Source organism: Hemiscyllium ocellatum, chromosome 38, assembly GCF_020745735.1.
Source record: "Hemiscyllium ocellatum isolate sHemOce1 chromosome 38, sHemOce1.pat.X.cur, whole genome shotgun sequence".
In the NCBI taxonomy this organism is placed as follows: domain Eukaryota; kingdom Metazoa; phylum Chordata; class Chondrichthyes; order Orectolobiformes; family Hemiscylliidae; genus Hemiscyllium; species Hemiscyllium ocellatum.
In genome coordinates this window covers 7,936,282-7,957,530 of record NC_083438.1, presented here as the reverse complement: position 1 = coordinate 7,957,530, position 21,249 = coordinate 7,936,282, and positions in this window count along the sequence as shown.

Genomic DNA, 21,249 nt, shown 5'->3' with positions numbered 1-21,249 from the left:
GCTGTGCAGAGCAGGCTAGTGTGTTGCTCAGTAAATTGCACTATCTGCACAGTATGGAGAGTATTGCAAACTTTACTATCATATGCTAACTATACTCGCAACAGATTGCTGTCTATAATGGGAAGATTTGCTGCGTGTATGTGTTCATCAGAAACTGAGGGACAGTGCGCGTGTGTGTGCGCGATTGGCGTGGTTGAATGTGAAAATCATTGTTTGAGAAGGAACGCGCATGGAAGAAATTATTTTAAATACGAACAACTGGCAGGCTTTTTGTTAATCAACAGAGAGAGAACGAGAGAAGTTTCATAGATAGATGAGATAAAGTGTTTGAAAATGTTAAAATAAAGACATTGCCAGACACAATAGCAATATACATCGGCGTGCACATGAATGACAGATGGATGGCAGTTTGACGTGAGTTCGAATTAGATTTCCTTTGGCAGGTTTGAAGCCGGGAGCGTCAGCAGCAGATTATTAACTTCATTAAGACTGTATTTCATAGCTGAAGGTTCAAACAGGAGATGGAATACACCAGTGAGATATATTCTGGGGTGGTGAGTTTTTCAAGTTAGAAAACGTCAAGGTATGGTGTCAGGAATCAGCTCATGGTCAAAGGGATCTCCCACAGTTGTGACTTGTCTGCCTCCGCCGCAGATATTAGCTAGGGATGGGATGGAAGTAGAGTTTGTAAACAGAACAGTGATCTCCATGCTGTTAATATTTAAATAACAAAGGCAATGGTACAATACATTGTAGTTCTCCGCTGAAACTGAGTAGGTCAACATAGAGACCCATGAGTAACACTGCCAGAGCAGAGAGGGAGACAGTAATTGAACACATTCCTTGATGTAGTTAGTAGTGGTCTGTAGAGTGAATATCTGGATTGAGAGTTTCAACAGGAAAATAATAGTGACAAGAAGTGTAGACTATATGAATGAACAGTAATACAGTCATAACCGGTTTATAGAAAAACAAATCTGGACAGTGACACTTACCCGGAACACCAACGATAGCCAGGAAAGGATAATAAAGATATTGAATATTGAGAAGAGCGTAATAGATCCGCGATGATAATGAAACCAATAAAATACAGAAAGGTACCAAACATAATCGGATAAACTCCTGTCTATTTTTGGAACGTGCCAGTCTAATGTTCCCAGATTCGGATACATTTTTGGAACATTCCAATCTAATGTTCTCAGATTAGGATCTCGCCGCCCCCTCTCACTAAATCTGCTGATCACTGTCAGTGCTGTCGGTGATGCTCCCGCTCATGTTATAGGATAACACATTGAACGGCGCGCATTTATCATTAAAAGATGGAAACCCTCCACTGGGATAATTAGAATCCACAGAGACTGGCATTAATCACGGTTACTGAACAAACACTGGGAAACTGAGCAAAGGCTACAACAACAGATGAATGGGCACCACACAACAATCAACAGACAGGAGTGTTCCCTTCCAGTTGGGGAATATTTCAGCGGTCCAGGACATTAAACCTCGGTCCTTCTGGTGACCATCCTTCAAGGTGGACTTCGGGACAGGCAGCAACGAACAGTGACCGAGCAGAGGCTGATAACTAATTTCGGCACCCATAGGGAGGGTCTCAACCGGGACCTTGGGTTCACGTCACATTACAGGTGACCACCATTGCACTGTATATATATATATATATATATATATATATATATACACACACACTCCTATACACACACATGCATACGGACACACATGTACACAGATACGCACACAGACACTCACACACACCCTTACAGACACCCACACTCAGACAGGCATCTGATCAGAGATTTATACCACTCTGCACTCATGCACACACATATACACACTCTTTCTCTGATACTCAAACCACCCCCCCACCCCAGCCACGCACACACACTCCCATACTCACACATGCACCCCTCACAGACCTAAGAATCTCTACATCACTCACACACATATACACTCCCTCTCACACTCACAACCCCCAAACCAGCCAAACACACACACACACACACACAAACAAAGACCCACATGCACACATATATTTTGTGAGGTGAATTTGTACTTGCAGAGCTGCATTGTACTTTGCTCAAAAACTGCATGAATTCATGTAAACCTCTGAGCTCAAAAACTGCATGAATTCATGTAAAACTCTGTAATCTCACTTTTCAGATTAGAATCCATCTAAACATCATGGTATAGACAGAGAACACAGGGGGCGAACACCTTCAACATATTGTCTAGCTATCACTCAATGTTACATCTAACCTGAGAATGCAACTTTAAAAGAAAAAGGTTTTGTGATTTACACATGAAAGAAGTGAAACTATCATGGTATTCGAACAGATGAAAGACTCAAAAGACAATCAAGGTATTTTTCAATGTTTAATTTCAGTTACATCACACTGTAAAATTTTGCTATAAATTCTGTGCCTTAGAAGTGAGCTCTCCACTATCACCTGATGAAGGAGCGGCGCTCCGAAAACTAATGTGCTTCCAATTAAACATGTTGGACTATAACCTGGCGCTGTGTGATTTTTAACTTTGTACACCCCCGTCCAACACCGGCATCTCCAAATCATGACTAAACAAACAGGCTCAGTTAGCCAGTTCCACACATCACTTTTCATATCACTATAAAAGGGAATATTTACTGGGTTTGGATGGAATGGATGAGGGTTGCTGAGGGATGGACCATAAGTCTTTAAACCTTTAAATCTTTTTTTAACTTGTATATGAGAGTATTAACAAGACACTACAGAGGTCTATATATGTTCTGCCCTGTTTATGAAAGGAGGCAATTATAAAATAACAGATCGGCTGCATAAAATAAACTCTGGTGGCTAAGTTTCTGGGTACCTCAACACAAAGTGCAGTACTTATTGACCAGTGTGAGGCTACTCCTGGTTTTAAGTGCCCTGTTGTCAAATCCTTTCATAACCTTGAGACAGAGCAATGAGACTGCACTCAGTGACAGGCCAAAGCCATTCTGTCCCAATGGGCCTCTTACAGAGGGATAAGAGAAGGCCATTCAGCCCATATTAGCCTGTTGCTACTTGAAAAGGTGGAAATCTAGAATATTGGCACATTTTGCCAACAGAATCATTCAAAACGAATAGATGTGTCGCTGCAGCTGTATGAGGTGTTACTGAGAGGGCACCTAGGGTACATTGTGTTGGTTGTGTTTCTGTAACTGAAAAGGAATGGGCCTCCATCAGATAAAGTTTACCGGCTGCTCATAATCCACGGGTTTCTGTGTCATTTAATGTCTCGGGTCTGTTACACAGGGCCACGAGGCGCCCATTCAGCCTCTTGAGCCTGGTCCAGAGGGGCAGGAAGTGTTTATTTAACTTTCAAGTCTGTTATGCATAAATATTAGTTTTAAATTAGTTTTGGAATAGGAAAGACCTAATGTAAATATTAAGGTTCTAACTTTGAACAAGGCCAATTTTAAAAGTGTTATGGGGACCTGTGAAAGGCTGATTGCAATAACCTATTCACAGGTAAAGGGATGGTTGGAAAATGCAAGGCCATTAAACTGGGTTTCAGGGAGTCCAGAGCCAACGTGTTCCCATTAGTGAGAGGGGCAAAGGCTGGTGAGTGCAGGGAGTGCTGGATGGTTAGATATATTGATGCTCTGGTCAAGGTAAGGAAGGAGGCATATGTCAGGTAAACACAGCTGAGATCAAGTGAATCCCTAGAGGTGTATAAGGGCCGCAAGTGTATAGTCAATGAAGAAATTGGGCCAGAAAAATGAGGACAATGGATGGCTTTAGAAATAGGGTTAATGAGGCATTGAAGAAATTCTACACATTCTTTTATGGCAAAAGATTAACTCGGGAGAGAATATGGCCCCTTAAAGATCAGTCAGGCTACCCATGTATGGAACCACATATACATAGGTTGGAGGGATACGAAACAAGTATTTCTCCTCAGTATTTAATGTGGAGGAGGTTACAAGAGCGAGAGAATGAAAAAAAAATGTATAGTGATATCTTGAAAAGTGTCTATATTACAAGGAGGTGTTGGACATTTTAAAACACATGAAGGTGAACAAATCCCTGGAACCTGAGCAGTTGTATCCCAGATACTTTTGGGAAGCTAGGAAAGAGATTGCTCAGCATTTTGCTGATATATTTGTAACATTGATTTCCACAGGTGAGGTGTCAAAAGACTGGAGGGCTGCTAACGTAGTGTCATTATTTAAGAAAGGAAGGAAAAAACAGGTAACTATAGATCGATGAGAATGACGTTAATGGTGACTAAATTGTTGGAGGAGATTTCGAGGAAAAGGATCGATATGCATTTGGAAAGACAAGGACTGAAGAAGGCTTTGTACTTTTGAGGTCACATCTCACTGACTCGGTGGAATTTTTTGAGGAAGTGATGAAGACGATTGATAAAGACAGGACAGTGGGTATTGTCTTTATGGAATTCAGTAAGAAAACCAAAATGTTCTACATGGTAGACTGGTTAGCAAGGTTCGACTGCCTGGGATCCAGGGAGAGCTCGCCATTTAGATTCAACATTTTCTTGAATATTGGAGACAGGGCGTGACAGTGGACATTTGTTAATTAAACACGGAGACCTGTGACCAGTGGTGTGCCGCAAGATCAACAGTGGGTCCACTGCCTTTTGTCACTAATACAAATCAATTGCATTTGAGTATATGATGTATGATCAGTAAGTTTGTAGATAATACCAAATTTGTTGGTGTAGTCAACAGTGAAGAATGATTAGATTAGATTAGACTTAGATTAGACTTACAGTGTGGAAACAGGCCCTTCGGCCCAACAAGTCCACACCGACCCGCCGAAGCGCAACCCACCCATACCCCTTACCTAACACTACGGGCAATTTAGCATGGCCAATTCACCTGACCCGCACATCTTTGGACTGTGGGAGGAAACCGGAGCACCCGGAGGAAACCCACGCAGACACGGGGAGAACGTGCAAACTCCACACAGTCAGTCGCCTGAGGCGGGAATTGAACCCAGGTCCCTGGCGCTGTGAGGCAGCAGTGCTAACCACCGTGCCACCGTGCCACCCAAATGATCTGTCAGATTATAATGGGACCTTGTTGAGGTGAACCGAGGAGTGGCAGATGGAATTTATTTTAGTTAAATGTGAGGTGTTGCATTTTGGCAAGACAAATCAGGACAAGACATGTAGGTAGGGTGCTGTCGAAATCTGCCAATCAGGGAGAACTCCATCGAAATTTTCGAATCCCTACAGTGAGGAAACAGCCTATTCAATCCATCGAGGCCGTACCAAACCTCTAAACAGTATCCCACTGGACAAACCCCGATCCTAAACCTCTGATCCGGCATTTCACATGGCTAATCCACCTCGCCTAAACATTCCTGGGTACTTCAGCATGGCCAATCTACCATTATCTGTATATCTTTATAATTGCAGAGGAAAACATAACATCCGGAGGAAACTCATGCAGACATGGGGAGGATGTGCAAACACCACACAGGATGGAGTTAAACCCAGATCGCTGTGCTCTTATGTAGCAACGCTAGTCACTGAGCTACTGTGTAACCTTGTGGTGCAGGTTCTCTGTTCCTTGAAAGTCCCGTCACAGGTAGATAGTGTAATGAAGAATGCACTTGGTGATCTTCCCTTTATTGGTGCGTGCTTTGAGTTTAAGCGTTTGCAAGACATGTTACATTTGTACAGGATATTGGTTTGGCCACTTTTGTAATACTGCCTTTAATTCTGGTCTCCCTGCTGTCGGAAAGATGTTGTCAAACCTGAAAAGGTGCAGAAGAGATTTAAAAGAATGTTGCAGGGGTTGGAGGGTTAGAGTTACAGGGAGAGCTGGAATAGGCTGGGACTATTTTCAAGTCTTGAGGCTGAGAGGGGACCTTAAAGAGGATTATTAAATCATGAGGAGCATAGATAAGGTAAACAGTCAACGTCTTTTACCCAGGATAGGCGAGTCGAAAATTAGAAAACAAAGGTTTAAGGTGAGAGGGGAAAGATTTAAAAAGGGACATGAGGGACAACATTTTCACACAGAGACTGCTGTATGTATGGATCGATCAGCCAAAAGAGGTGGTGGAGACAGGTACAGTTGCACCATTTAGAAGGCATTTGGATCGATACATGCATGGGAAGTGTTTAGAGGGAGATGGGCCAAGTGCTGGCAAGGGGGACGAGATTTATTTAGGATAGTTGGTCGTATGGACGATCAGACGGAAAGGTATTTTTCCGTGCGTACATCTCTGAGACTTTATTGCCTCTTGAGTGTATAACACAGGAACAGAAGGAGGCTATTCAGCTTCTGAATTCTATCAGTCAGCTTATTTACTCAATTACTGTGAGTAAAACACGAAAATACATCATTCAGATTTTGATGGTGTTTTACAGAAGCAGGAGAAAGGCTTTTAGTTAAGAGAAGCTGTAAGGAATGTGAAGAGGCCATTCAGTCCCTCAACTCCATTCCACAGGAGCAGCAGGTGAGCACAGAGAGATTGGAGCCTGTTACTCAGTAGCTAGAGGAGGACATCTACTTTTGCAAACCTTGGATCAGGAGGCAGTCACTCAGCTGCCCAAGTTTGGGACATAGGAACAGGAGGCAGTCTTTCAGCTGCTTGAGACTGGGGCACAGGGAAAGGAGGCAGTCACTCAGAGCTCGAAACTGGGACACAGGAACAGGAGGCAGTCATTCAACTGCTTGAGACTGGGACACAGGGACAGGAGGGAGTCACTCAGAGCTCGAAACTGGGACACAGGGAACTCTGGAGATTAGTGAGGCCCGAGGATCCTGTTACGCAGGAACAGGAGGAGGTGACTCAGTCCCCACCAGTATGGGACACTGGGAGAGAAGGGGAGTTTTCTTGGAACAAACAGAAATATATGAATAAATTGCATTAGTGGTCCATTCAATCCTGCCCCACCATTCACAAAGACCACGTCTGATCTGATTATGATTCCCTCATTCCATTATATGGAGACACCCCTCTCTGCAGCCTCTGCTCCATTTGTTGGTCATGTTGCAGACCCAGATGCTGCAACAACACTCACCATGACTCATCCAGAGGGATGGATCTAACCGGATGAGTCAGGATTTGAAGGGTCCAATCACAAGAATGAAAACACAAAATAAAGGTATTGCCAGATGTTTACTTCTCTCACATTCGCAATCCAACTCACAAAACCACCCCATCTATTACATATTCAGGATGGAGCATTGTGTAGATCCGTCTAGTGTACTGCTGAATGCAACCCAGCAATCCCCAGAATGGAACCAATCCTTGATCCATAATTCTGGACTAAATATCCAGCGTGAGGAGCTGTGCAGTCCGCATTGGTTCATTCATATATAACCCCAGGCTATTGCATTGTTCGGTAACACTGTGTTAGATCACTGCCCAGTGTGGGGAAACTTGCAGCCAATTTTGGAACTGACAGGATGTGCACTTCCCATCAATTTACAGCCCCATATCTCCACTGTACCTTGACAAGGGATGCTGCGAATGTGAAAATCACTGGGAGGAAGAAATGGAAACAATTTAAATACCAATAGTTCTGACAAAGACGCATATCACTCTAGTATTTAATGATGAAATATCCAATGAGGTTTTGTGAACTGGGCAAAGAAGTAAGTGGGGGTAGGTGATGTTATAGTGGTTGCACTATAAGCCTCTAAATAATCAATGGGAATTAGAGGAACAAATATGCAGGGAGATTGGCCGGACTTGCAGGAGAAATAGAGTTGTCATAATAGGTGATTTTAATTTTCCTAACATAGACTGGGACTTCCAGATGTTTAAGAACTTAGATAGAACGTAATTTGTTAAGTGTATTCAGGGCAGTTTCCACAAGCAATATGTAGAGGGTCCTACTGGGGAAGGGACAAACTCGGCCTACTTTTGGAAAATAGGTTTGTATAGGTGATGGAGGTAAAGTGGGGGAGCATTTTGCGAAAGGTGACTAGAGCTTTATTAAATTTAAAATAGTTATGGTAGGGACAATATTGGTCCACGGATTCAAGGTCTAAGTTGGGGAAAGGCGTATTTTGTTGAAATTAGACAGGGGATTGCAGGGGATGATTGGAGTAGTTTGTTTCCAGGTAAAAGGATCCCGGGCAACGGGGCGGGCTTCAAAAGTGAGATAGCTCGAGTTCAAGGTCTACCTGTTCCTGTGAGGGTGAAGGGAAAGTGAGGCAGGAAGAGAGAACCCTGGATGACAAGCAATGTTGAGGCTCTGACCAGCAAAAAAAGGAGACATGACTCAAGTACAGGCAGCTGGGACCAAGGGAATCCCTGGAGGTTCACAGGGGATACAGGAGTTTACTGAAGAAGGAAATCAGCAAGGCAAAAATGTGGTATGAGATAGCCTTGGCTGAGCAGATTGGTGTGAATCCAAATTCAGTATAGTAAAGAAAAAGAACAACCAGAGAGAGAATAGGACGTCTTACAATCCAAAATGGGCATGCATGTGTAGAAAATCAAGAGATGGTTGAGTTCCTCAATTCCCCCTCTGTGTTTATCATGAAGAATGACATTAAGACCTGTGACCTTTGGGACGTTAATTGACATACATTGGTCCAGTCCATATCATTAATGGTACTAATGGACATATTCGAATGCTTAAATTCAGATAAATCTCTTGGTCCTGACCAGACAAATCTAAGAGCACTGCAAGAGGTGAGAGAAGACAGTTCAGGGGCCAAGGAGCCGGAAGGCCGGACCGTAACAAACATGTCCTTATTCAAGAAGGGCTGCAGATAAATGCCTGGGAAATATAGACCAGTAAGCTTCACATCTGTTTCGGTAAACCGCTTGAGAAGGTTCTGAGATATAAGATATGCATGCATTTGGAAATCCAGAGTTTGAATTGGAGCCGTCAGCATGACTTTGTGCACGGCGGATCATGCCTTACACATTTTGTTAGAGTTCTTGAGGAAGTGACCAGAAAGGTTGACAAGGGCAGGGTGGTGGACATAGTCTATGTGGATTTCAGTAAGACCTTTGATAAGGTTCCACATGGTATGTAAACTGGCAAATTGGCGACACAATTGGCTTGACGTTATGAAGCAAATGGCTATGGTGGAGATATGCTGTCGGACTGTAGGCCTGTGACTAGTGGAGTGCCTCAGGGGTGGGTGCTGGGCCCATTGCTGTTTGTTATCTATATCAATGATTTGGACCAGAGTGCACAGCGCAAGGTTAGTCAGTTTACAGATGACTAAATTAGAAGGCATCATTTACAGTGAGGAACATTGTCAGAAATTGCAGCAGTACCTGGTAAGCTGTGGAAGTGAGCTGAGAATGAGCAAATGACGTTTAATAAAGATAAATGTGACGTCTTGCATTATGGAAAGTCAAATCCAGGTTGGAGTTTAATGATGATTGAGAGGGTCTTAAGGAGTGTAGTGGAACAAAATGAGTTTGGAGATCAGGTGCACGGTTGTCTGAAATTTGAGTCCCAGATACACAGGACAGTGAAGAAGGCTGTTGGGGTACACTGGCCTTCATCAGGGCATTGAGTATATACGTTGAGATGTTATGTTCCTGTTGTACAGGATGTTGGTAAGGCTGCAGTTGGAGTATTGTGTTCAGTTTTGTTCACTTTGCTCTAGAAAAGATATTATTGAACGAGAAAGAGTGTAGAAGAAATTTACAAAGATGTTTCCTGAGCTAAAGGCTGTCAGTTATAGGCAGAAGTTGGACAGGTTAGAACTTATTTCCTTACAGCGTAGGAAACTGAAAGGGTTCTTATAGAAGTGTAACTCTTCTAAAATCATGGCAGACGTGCATGGGGTGAATACTTCAAATTTTTTCCCAAGGTTGGGGAATCGAAGATGAGAGAGCATTCATTAATATTTGGAAAGGAAAAAATATATAAAAAGGAACCTGAGGGTCAACGTTTTTACACAGAGTGTGGTACGCATGTGGACTGAGCTGCCAGTGGAAGTGGTAAAGGTGGGTACAATAACAACATTGAAAAGGCATTTGGACAAATACACAGATAGGAATGGATTAGAGGGATATAGAGCAAGGGCAGGGAAATGGGGTGAGTGTGGATACAGAGCAAGGGCAGGGAAATGGGGTGAGTGTGGATACAGAGCAAGGGCAGGGAAATGGGGTGAGTGTGGATACAGAGCAAGGGCAGGGAAATGGGGTGAGCGTGGATGGACACTTTGGTTGGCATGGACCAGCTGGGCCAAATGGCCAGCCATACTGGCAGTCTAGTGCAGTATGACTGTAAGTGAGTGTGTTTTGGAGTGGAGACAGAGGGGGTGAGACTGAGAAAATATGTCATGGAAGGATATGTTCACAGGTTTCAGAATGCTGAAATGAAGACTTTTCGATAGTATCATGCAACAAGGGTCGGCATTATGAAGAATTATGAGTGCATGGGATATTGCTGTGAGTTCAGGCGATGGAGAGTTTTGGATGAACATTTGTTCTGCAGCTTTGTAACTGGGAGTGAGGACAGCAGAGTCTTCGCCTCACTGGGCTGAATCAAACAAAAACTGTCTCAGTGACAATTTCATTGAGAGTGACAGAGGGGTTGTATGCACGAGGCCGAGCTAGTTTCCTGGTGCTATCTTACCAAACTCATCTCATTAATTACCCACCCCACTCCATGGTGTCCCTCTCATACAATGCCAGCCTGGTTCTCCCACCCATCATGACTGGAGGTACTCACAGTCGCCTGGATGCCCCTGGATATTCTGTGATTCCTGGCAATGATGTCATCTCTAAAAGGCTAATTGTCACACGGTTGACCTTTCTCAGTTTGGAGCTGCCCTGCACAGTTTACCCGAGCATGGCAGCTAAGGGGAAATTACACCACAGTTTGTTGACAGCAGCACGAAGGTCATGGTGGATGGGCTAATACAGAGGGGGACCATTCTCTTCCCAAAGGGGGCCACACCACCAGACCCACCGAGCGTGGTCTGCCTGCACCACCCAGGTCAGTTCAGTATCTGCGGTCTGAAGAAATGCCCAGCAATACAGGACAAGCATCAATAAAATTGCTCCCTTTGTCAGGATAAGGGTCACCGTATTCTCTCTGCTCCCTCACACTCACTGTATATCTGTTATAGCACCTACCGACGACCAAGGCTTATGCTCCACCACTCTCATTACTGCATGCATCATCTTCCCTCTCTTTCTCTCTTGCATTTCTAGTGCCCCCTATACATTTATAGAATATTATAGAGAAAGCCAATTATGGAATGTTCCAGATAATGTTCCAACTTATTCCCAGTTTCAGGAAAACGGCTGTGCCCCAGTGAGTAACACGTAAGAGGGTGGGGTAGAGATGTCCGTTTTTCAAATCACACACATTAAAATCCATCATGAGGCCATTCAGTGCTTCAAATATGCACCAACATTCATTACGGTAGGTGGTGATCTGATGGTTTACTCAGCTCCATGTCACAGGAGCTTTCATTCATTCAACCACCAGCTTCCTGTTACCGAGCAGACGATTCTCAGAAGTTTTTTTTGCCCCGGGTTTTTTCCAGCATGCGTTCAGAAGGCATTTTACATGGGCACGGAATCTCCGAACAATATATTTCATCTGCTTTATAAATTCATGCAGCAGTCAGCATGCTTTCCACAGATCAATCAAAAACATGCACTTATTTCGTGGTTATCGATATCAAATCACAATTAGTCATTCTGGTGATTTCACTTGTCTCACCTTATTGTATTCAGCCAAAGACACCTTCCAAACACTTGTCTCAATAAAAATACAATTTCTAGCAGAGAACGTTTTGATCCTCAGCCGTTATCATGACCGTTACATCAAATGTACATTTTACCTTGTCATGAATGTTTCTCTTGCCCTTTGTCTGTGACTGATTCTGCGTGTAACAGTTACACAGACTCCCACTCAATTGGCTGGATGGTTGGTTTGTGATGCAGAGGGAGGACACCAGCGCAGGTTCAATTCCCCACACTGACAGAGGTCCCCATGAAGGGGATGCTCTCTCAACTTCACCCCATCACCCATGTGGTGATCTTCAGCGTAAACCACCATGAGTGGTCTATCTAATGAGTGTTCTTTGGGACTCTATTCTATCGATGTTAGCATTTTAATTTTTTTAACAAATAGTTTTATTGAAGAAGAGACTTTTATTATTATATTCAACCAATAACAAAGCAACTCAAATAACTGAACAAAATTACACCCTTGTGCATGTAGATCCAAAACAAGTTAAAGTCTATAAACGGACAGAAGAAAAACAAAAATAAACAATAAGTAATTCGGTTCAGCATAACACAATGACAGCTCTCATTCTTCGAGAGCATTACACATTCATATGTTTATAATCCATCATATTTGATTCATTAGACAATATCGTCATGGCTATATAAATGCCCTTTTTAAAGTTGCAGGTAAGCCTGTATCACGGTAATCCAAAAAGGGCTGTCATATCTTATATAAATCTGCTTTTCGGTGCACCACACTGGTGAGAGAGTCCAAAGGGATATTTCCCATGACGAGCTTACAACGACCCAACAGACCCGGGGGCTTTTCAGACATCCAACACAACCGAATATTCTTCCTAGCACAGGAAGTATGGGGGAGATATTAAACAAGTATTTTGCATCAGTATTTACTGTAGAAAAGCATATGGAAGTTGTAAAATGTAGGGAAATAGATGGTGACACTTTGCAAATTGTCCATATTACAGAGGTGAAAGTGTTGGATGTCTTGAAACGGGTCCCCAGGACCTGATCAGGTGTACCCTAGAACTCTGTGGGAAGCTAGAGAAGTGATTGCTGGGACTCTTGCTGAGATATTTGTAAAATGAATAATCACAGGTGAGGTGCCAGAAGACTGGACATTGGCTAACGTGGTGCCACTGTTTAAGTAGGGCGGTTAGGACAAGCCAGGGAACTATAGACCAGTGAGCCTGATGTTGGTGGTGTGCAAGTTGTTGGAGGGAATCCTGAGGGACAGGATGTGCATGTATTTGGAAAGGCAAGGACTTATTAGGGATAGTCAGCATGTCTTTGTGCGTGACAAATCATGTCTCACGAACTCGATTGTGTTTTCTGAGGAAGTAACAAAGAGGACTGATGAGGGCAGAGGGGTAGATGTGATCTATATGGGCTTCAGTAAGGGTTATGATAAGGTTCCCCATGGGAGACTGATTAGCAAGGGCAGATCTCATGGAATACAGGGAGAACTAGCCATTTGGATACAGTACTGGCTCAAAGGTAGAAGACAGAGATGGTGATGGACGGTTGTTTATCAGAACGGAGGCCTGTGACCAGTGCAGTGCCAGAAGGATCGGGTGCAGGATTCACTACTTTTGTCATTGACATAAATGATTTAGATGCAAGCATAAGAGCTACAGTTCGTAAGTTTGAAGATGACACCAAAATACGAGGTGTAGTGGCAGCGAAGAGGGTCACCTCAGATTACAATGGGATCTTGACCAAATGGTCAAATGGGCTGAGAAATGGCAGATGGAGTTTAATTAAGATAAATATGAGGTGCTGCACTTTTGGAATTTCAGCAGGATTTATACGCTAAATGGTAAGATCCTAGGAAGTGTTGCTGAACAAAGAGACCTTGGAGTGCAGGTTCATAGCTCCTTGAAAGTGGAGTTGCAGGTAGATAGGATAGTGAAGAAAGCGTTTGGTATGCTTTCCTTTTTGGTCAGAGTATAGGGTACAGGAGTTGGAAGATCATATTGCGGCTGTACAGGACATTGGTTAGGCCACTGTTGGAATATTGCGTGCAATCCTGGTCTCCTTCTTATCGGAAACTTGAAAGGGTTCAGGAAAGACTTACAAGGATGTTGCCAGGGTTGGAGGATTTGAGCTATAGGGAGAGGCTGAACAGGCTGGGGCTGTTTTCCCTGGAGCGTCCCAGTCAGAGTGGTGACACTATAGAGGTTTACAAAATTATGAGTGGCATGGATAGGGTAAATACGTAAAGTCTTTTCCCTGGGGTCGGGGAGTCCAGAACTAGAGGGCATAGTTTTAGGGTGAGAGGAGAAAGATATAAAAGAGACCTATGGGACAACTATTTCACACAGAGGGTGGTAAGTGTATGAAATGAGCTGCCAGGTGTCGTGGGGGAGGCTGATGCAAGTGCAACATTTAAGAGGAATTTGGATGGGTAAATGAATAGGAAGGGTTTGGAAAGATATGGGCTGGGTGCTGGCAGGTAGGACTAGATTGGTTTGGGATATGTGATTGGCATGGATGGGTTTGACCGAAGGGTCTGTTTCCATGTTTTACATCTCTATGCCTCTATGACTCTATGAATTATAATAATCTCTGTTTTTGGTGCACCATTCTGGTGAGAAAGTCCAAACGGATATTCTCCACGATGAGCTTACAAAGACCCGACAGCCCCGGGGAGTTTTCAGACAATCAACACAACAAAATATTATTCCTAGCACAGAAAGTAAGGATATTTTTTTTTCCAATGTGCATCTGCGTAAGATAATCTGGGCAGGCCCAGGAAAAGAGAAACCGGGTCCATCTCCAATTCGATCCCCAAGACCCACTCTACCACACCTAACACAATGCTCCAATATATACGATGCCTGCAGCAGGACCACATGCAATGCGTAAGAGTGCCTGTAGTTATTCTGCATTTAGGACATGCTGAAGATAATCCCACTTTGAATTTTGACAGAAAATCTGTGTCAGATAATCCCTATGAAGAATTTTCAATTGCATGGAATGGGTCCTATTACAGATCAAAATCCTTTGAGCATTTTCTTAGATATCCTCCCATGGCTCCGAAGAGACCTAAACCCCCAACTCTCTCGCACAGACATCACAAAGCTGCACAGTCTTGTCTGAGGGGACACTCTCCAACAAATGATAAAGGGTGCTGACAGAGAGTGTATTCTTTACAATAAATACCCGCTTCTCTCTATCAGATCTGTAAGAGTCTGTTATTATTAATTTTAATCAAATCTCTAATCTGAAAAAAACAGCGGGCGGCACGGTGGCACAGTGGTTAGCACTGCTGCCTCACAGTGCCTGAGACCCGGGTTCAATTCCCGACTCAGGCGACTGACTGTGTGGAGTTTGCACGTTCTCCCCGTGTCTGCATGGGTTTCCTCCGGGTGCTCCGGTTTCCTCCCACAGTCCAAAGATGTGCGGGTCAGGTGAATTGGCCATGCCAAATTGCCCGTAGTGTTAGGTAAAAGGGGTAAATGTAGGGGTATGGGTGGGTTACGCTTCGGCGGGTTGGTGTGGACTTGTTGGGCCGAAGGGCCTGTTTCCACACTGTAAATAATCTAAAAAATCTAGAAGAAGTCTCCACTAGCAAGTCCATACTCACGAGTTATTTGACCAAGTAGCACGTGGTGGCTCAGTGGTTTGCACTGCTGACTCACAGCACCAGGGTTTGGTTCCAGCCTTGTGTGACTGACTATGTGGAGTTAGTATATTGTCAACTGATTCTGCGTAGGTTTCCTTCCACAGTCACAATGATGTGCAGGTTAGATGAATTGGTCATTGCTAAATCGCTCAGAGTGTTCCAGGATCTGTAAGTTGGGGAATTATTCAGGGTAAATATAGCATGGTAGGGACATGGGTCTTGGGGGTGGGTTACTCTTCAGAGGTTGGAAGTGGACTTGTGGGGTCTAAGGACCTGTTTCCATACTGTAGGGATTCTACTAATTCTAAATCACCGAAGCTAGGTACCCCCGTGCCTGCCCCCAGTTTAAAGCTGGAATCCATCATCCCCGGTTGACAATGCGGTATACCAATTATGGGGTAAGAAATATGGTAATGGCTGTATTGCCCTCAATCTGACGCATTGTCCTTCATTCTTTAACAGTATTGATCATCATTAGTTTATGACAATACTCCATAAAGGTTGTCATTTTATTTAAGAACAACAGACTAATAAGGGTTCACTTTGTCTGCGAGAGCTCAATGTCTAACCATATTGATGCCGAGGCCTCATCGGCGCAGGAACTCAAATATGATGAGAAAAAACTTAATTGATTGTTTTTAATCGGGGTAATGAACTCCCCACAGTCTGTGGGGCAGTTGCAATTTTGTTAGCTCGATAAAGAATCGCTTCTAGTGCCAAATAAAAGAGCTAAACCAGTCATTCTTTTCCTAAAAAAACATGTTAGATTAAATTACTTACAGTGTGGAAACAGGCCCTTTGGCTCAACAAGTCCACACCGACCCGTCATTCACCCAGACCCATTCCCCTACATTTACCCGTTCATCCAACACTATGGGCAATTTAGCATGGCCAACTCACCTGACCTGTACATCCTTGGAGTGTGGGAGGAAACCCACGCAGGCACGGGGAAAATGAGCAAACTCCATGCAGTCAGTCGCCTGAGCTGGGAAGTGAACTCGGGTCATTGGCACTGTGAGGCAGCAGTGCTAACCACTGTGCCACCATGCCACCCACATGCGTCATCTGTTCGGGAAATATCAAAGAAAGCATTCACATGGGATGTAGGAAATGAGGAAGGACATTCATTTTAATAACGGCTATCCGACCTAGCCAGGATATAGGAAATGCCTTCCATCTTTGAAGGTCTTGTTTAATTTTGTCAAACAAATGGACATAGTTCACATTAAATATATGATCAAAGATGGATGTAATGAATATACTGAAATAGGAAACCACCGTCGTGACACCACCCCAGTGACCATTTAAAAGGAAACCAGGATTTGGCCTCAGTATCAAGTATTTCCATAAGATCTCCAATAGGCATGGCCTCCGACTTTGTAAAATTAATCTTATCGCCCGGAAAGGCAACAAGTGAATTATTGCATTGCATCACATGGACTATCGAAATTGCGGAATTTGACAAAAAACATAAGACCCTCATCTGCATACAATATAATCTTTCGTGACTTCTATCCCAACATCAGATATGTTGGCATCCCTACGGATGGCCTCCGCCAGTGGCTCAATCCCCAGAGTAAACAACAATGGTGAAAGGTGCCAACCTTTGTGGCTGCCTGGGGAAATATTAATATTACTGGTTGGCACACCATTAGTAAGAACTCAGCCAGAGGATAGCGGTAAATGACCCTCACCCCCTTAATAAAACCTTTACGTAGACCAAACCGTTCTAATGTACAGAAGAGATCCGGCCACTCAACTCAATCAAATGCTTGCTCTCATCTAAAGGGATCAATAATCCCTGGATAGATTGTTGTTGACGCTCTAGATCATATTGGTTAAACTCTTTACATGTCGGAAGATCTGCGGCCCTTTATTTAACCTGTTTGGTCCTCTTTAGCAACGGAAGGCAGCAAAGATTCCAGCCTTCGAGCAAATGTCTCAGATAGGATTTAAAAGTGAGATTGACGTGTAAGAAGCACAATCCTCCAGGGTCTTCCTTTCTTCAGCATCAGAGAGGTATCAGCCTCTCTTAAGGATGGAGGGAGGGGTTCGTGACTGTATGAGTGACGGAACGTGTTAAACATCAACCTTGACAATAGATTTATAAATTATTTATAAAATTCACGAGGAAATCTGTCAGGACCGTATGCCTTCACACCCTCCTACACTGACAATGGTGCATTAAGGGACAACGCTTATTCAGGGGTTACTCCTGGAAGACCCAGGTTCTTGAAAAAAATGACTCCATCTTAATCCATCTATCCTCATAATGGCAAGTCTGAAATACCTCGAACAGGAGACATTATTTTTCTTTTAATTGAAGTTAATTATCCCAGTACCTTCCCTAAATGAGGTAATGTCTTGAGAGGGCCGGTCGTTTGCCTGCCTAAATACTTGCCTGGCTTATCACCATGTTCAAACAGCCTTTGTTTTGCAAAAGTAAGTACCTTCTTGGCTGTCTGTGTGAGCGTGGAATTCTCTGTAGACCGAAGTGTTGTGATCCTCTGCAGCTTAGACACTGAGGGTCTATCACAGTATGCCCTCTCGGCTGCCCTCATCTGTGCCTCAAACCAACGTTCCTGATTCCCCTTCTGCTGCATCCTCAGGAATAATTATTCCCTTGGCATAAGCCTTAGCAAGTTCCCATAGAATGGATGGATTACTGCTTGAATCTGAATTAATGGCTAAGAAAGATCTAAATTCTTACAGAAATACTCAATGAACTAACTAGCCTTCAGAATAAAGAGATACATTCGCTGGTGTCTCGAATCTGTTATATTGCCCTTAACCTTAATCAATAAGTATGGTCAGAAATGGTAATATTCCCAATTGTGCAGTATGCCACCTAATCTAAGATTGTTGCAGGGATGGGGAAGATATAAACCCTTGTGTGGCAGTTCAGCGAATTAAAGAATAAAATAAAAGCCCTACTTGTGAGGTAAATGTGCCTCCAGCCATCCACCAGCTCTAGTTCTGCACACAAATCTTCCAATGACTAACATTATAACAAGGATATTGAGGGACCTTTGGACATTCTGCCCACTGTGGAGTCCATAAGGCAGTTGAAATCTCCTTCTACGATAATTTGTCATGTTGCAAGATAACTGCATTTGGAAAATGCATCTATCAGGATTTGTAGAGTGTGCGGCCGGAGTGGGTGGTGGGTCGCAAATACCATTTAAAATATTGGATTATTTGCCATAGTTCAAGGCGTGGGGTATTATGATCCTCCCGTGAGTGTCAAATACAATCTAGTAATTTAAATGGAAGATTCTTCTTATCCAGTATGGCTTCTCCCCTACTCCTAGTATTAAAAGACGCAAAAAAAACATTCAAATCCGCCCTGTTGTAGCGTCAAATGTTCCTTGTCATCAAGCTGCATTTCCTGCAATAGAAAACATCCACCCTCTCTATTTTTAAGACTAGAAAGAAAATTTTTCCTCTTAACTGGCCAGTGGCTCCCCTTAATGTTCCAGGTACACCATTTAAGCATATCATTAACCACAACACACTGTAGCAACATTTCAACTCGAGAGAGGAATAACTCGAATTACTGTTTAATAAACAAAGTCTCATTGAGCTTAAAAAACTACACAATCTAAAACTATTACAACTGACAAGCTCTCAAAACTAAACATACAGAAAAACCAAAAAACTGAACAAAATCGATTGGGGAATTTAAAATGTCCACAAAGTTTTCGCTTTCTCTGCACAGTCAGACAAGTTCATGGATCCATTAATTGCAATACGGAGAACCGTTGGGTACCAGAGGCAATACTGATTCCCGAGTTCCCTTACTCTTCTCTTGATAGGTGTTAGTTTTGGAAGTAGGTGAGCACTTTGGTGATAGCGATCACAATTTCTGTTATGTTTTCTTTAGTGATAGCAAGGGATAGGTGTATAGCAATGGGCAAGAGTTACAGCTGGGGGAAAGGCAATTACGATGCGATTAGGCACGATTTAGGAAGCATAGGAGCAAGAAGGAAACTGAAGGGGATAGGCACATTAGAAATGTGAAGCTTATTCAAGGAAAAGCTACCGTGTGTCCTAGATAAATATGTACCTGTCAGGCAGGGAGGAAGATGTAGAGGGTGGGAGCCGTGTTTGTGAAGCAAATGGAATCTCTGGTCAAGAGGAACAAGAAGGCTTATGTTAGGATGAGATGTGAAGGCTCAGTTAGGGCGCTTGAGGGTTACAAGGTAGCCAGGAAAGACCTAAAGGGAGAGCACAGAAGAGCGTGGAGGAGACATGAGAAGTTGTTGGCTGATACGATCAGGGTAAACCCTAAGGCTTTCTATAGGTATTTAAGGAATAAAAGAATGACGAAAGTAAGAATAGGGCCTATCAAGGATAGGAGTGGAAAGTGGTGTGTTGACTCAGAGGAGATAGGGGAAGCACTAAATGAATATTTTTTCAACAATATTCACTCGAGAAAATGACAATCTTGTCGAGGAGAATACTGAGATACAGGCTCCTAGACTAGGTGTGATTGAGGTTCACAAGGAGGAGATATTAGAAATACTGCAGAGTGTGAAAGTGGATAAGTCCCCTGGGCCGGAAGGGATTTATCCTAGGATCCTCTGGGAAGCCAGGGAGGAGATTGCCGAGCCTTTGGCAATGATCTTTAAAGTGTCATTGTCCGCAGGAATATTGCCAGAAGACTGGAGAATGGGAAATGTGGTTCTCCTGTTCAAGAAGGGGAGTAGAGACAATCCTGGTACTTATAGACCAGTGAGCCTTACTTCAGTTGTTGGTAAAGTGTAGGGAAAGGTTGTAAGGAATAAGACTTATAATAATCTAGAAAGGAATAAATTGATTAGGGATAGTTGGCACGGTTTTGTGAAGGGGAGGTCGTGCCTCACAAACGTTATTGCATTCTTTGAGAAGGTGACCAAACAAGTAGATTAGAGTAAACTGGATTATGTGGTGTATATGGATTTCAGCAAGGCGTTCGATAAGGTTCCCCATAGTAGGCTATTGTACAAAATGATGAGTAATGGGATTATGGGAGATATAGCAGTTTGGATCCGTAATTAGCTTGTTGAAAGAAGTCAATGGGTCATGGTTGATGGGAAATGTTCATCCTGGAGTCCAGTTAGTAGTGGTTTACCACAAGGGTCGGTGTTGGGTCCACTGCTGTTCATCATTTTTATAAACGACCTGGATGAGGGCATAGACCAGTGAGTTAGTAAATTTGCAAACACTAAGGTCGGAGGAGTTGTGGATAGTGAGGAAAAATGTTGGAGGTTACAGAGAGATATAGATAAGCTGCAGAGCTGGGCTGTGAGGTGGAAAATGGAATTTAATGCGGACAAGTATGTGGTGATTCACCTTGGTCGGAGTAACTGGAATGCAAAGTACTGGGCGAATGGTAAGTTTCTTGGTAGTGTAGATGAGCAGAGACATCCCGGTGTCCAGGTACATAGATCCTTGAAAGTTGCCACCGAGGTTGACAGGGTTGTTAAGAAGGCATACAGTATTTTAGCTTTTATTAATAGATGAATCAAGTTCCAGAACCATGAAGTTATGCTACAGCTGTACAAATCTCTAGTGCGACCGCACTTGGACTATTGTGTACAGTTCTGGTCACCACATTATAAGAAGGATGTGGAAGCTTTGGAAAGGGTGCAGAGTAGATTTACTAGGATATTGCCAGGTATGGAGGAAAGGTCTTACGAGAAAAGGCTGAGGGACTGGAGGCTGTTTTCGTTAGAGAGCAGAAGTTTGAGAGATGACTTAATAAAGACATATAAGATAATCAGAGGTTTAGATAGGGTAAGCCTTTGTCCAAGAATGGTGACGGTGATTATGAGGGGGCATAGCTTTAAATTGAGAGGTGATAGACATAGGACAGATGTCAGAGGTAGTTTCTTTACTCAGAGAGTAGTAAGGGTATGGAATGTTTTGCCTGCAAAG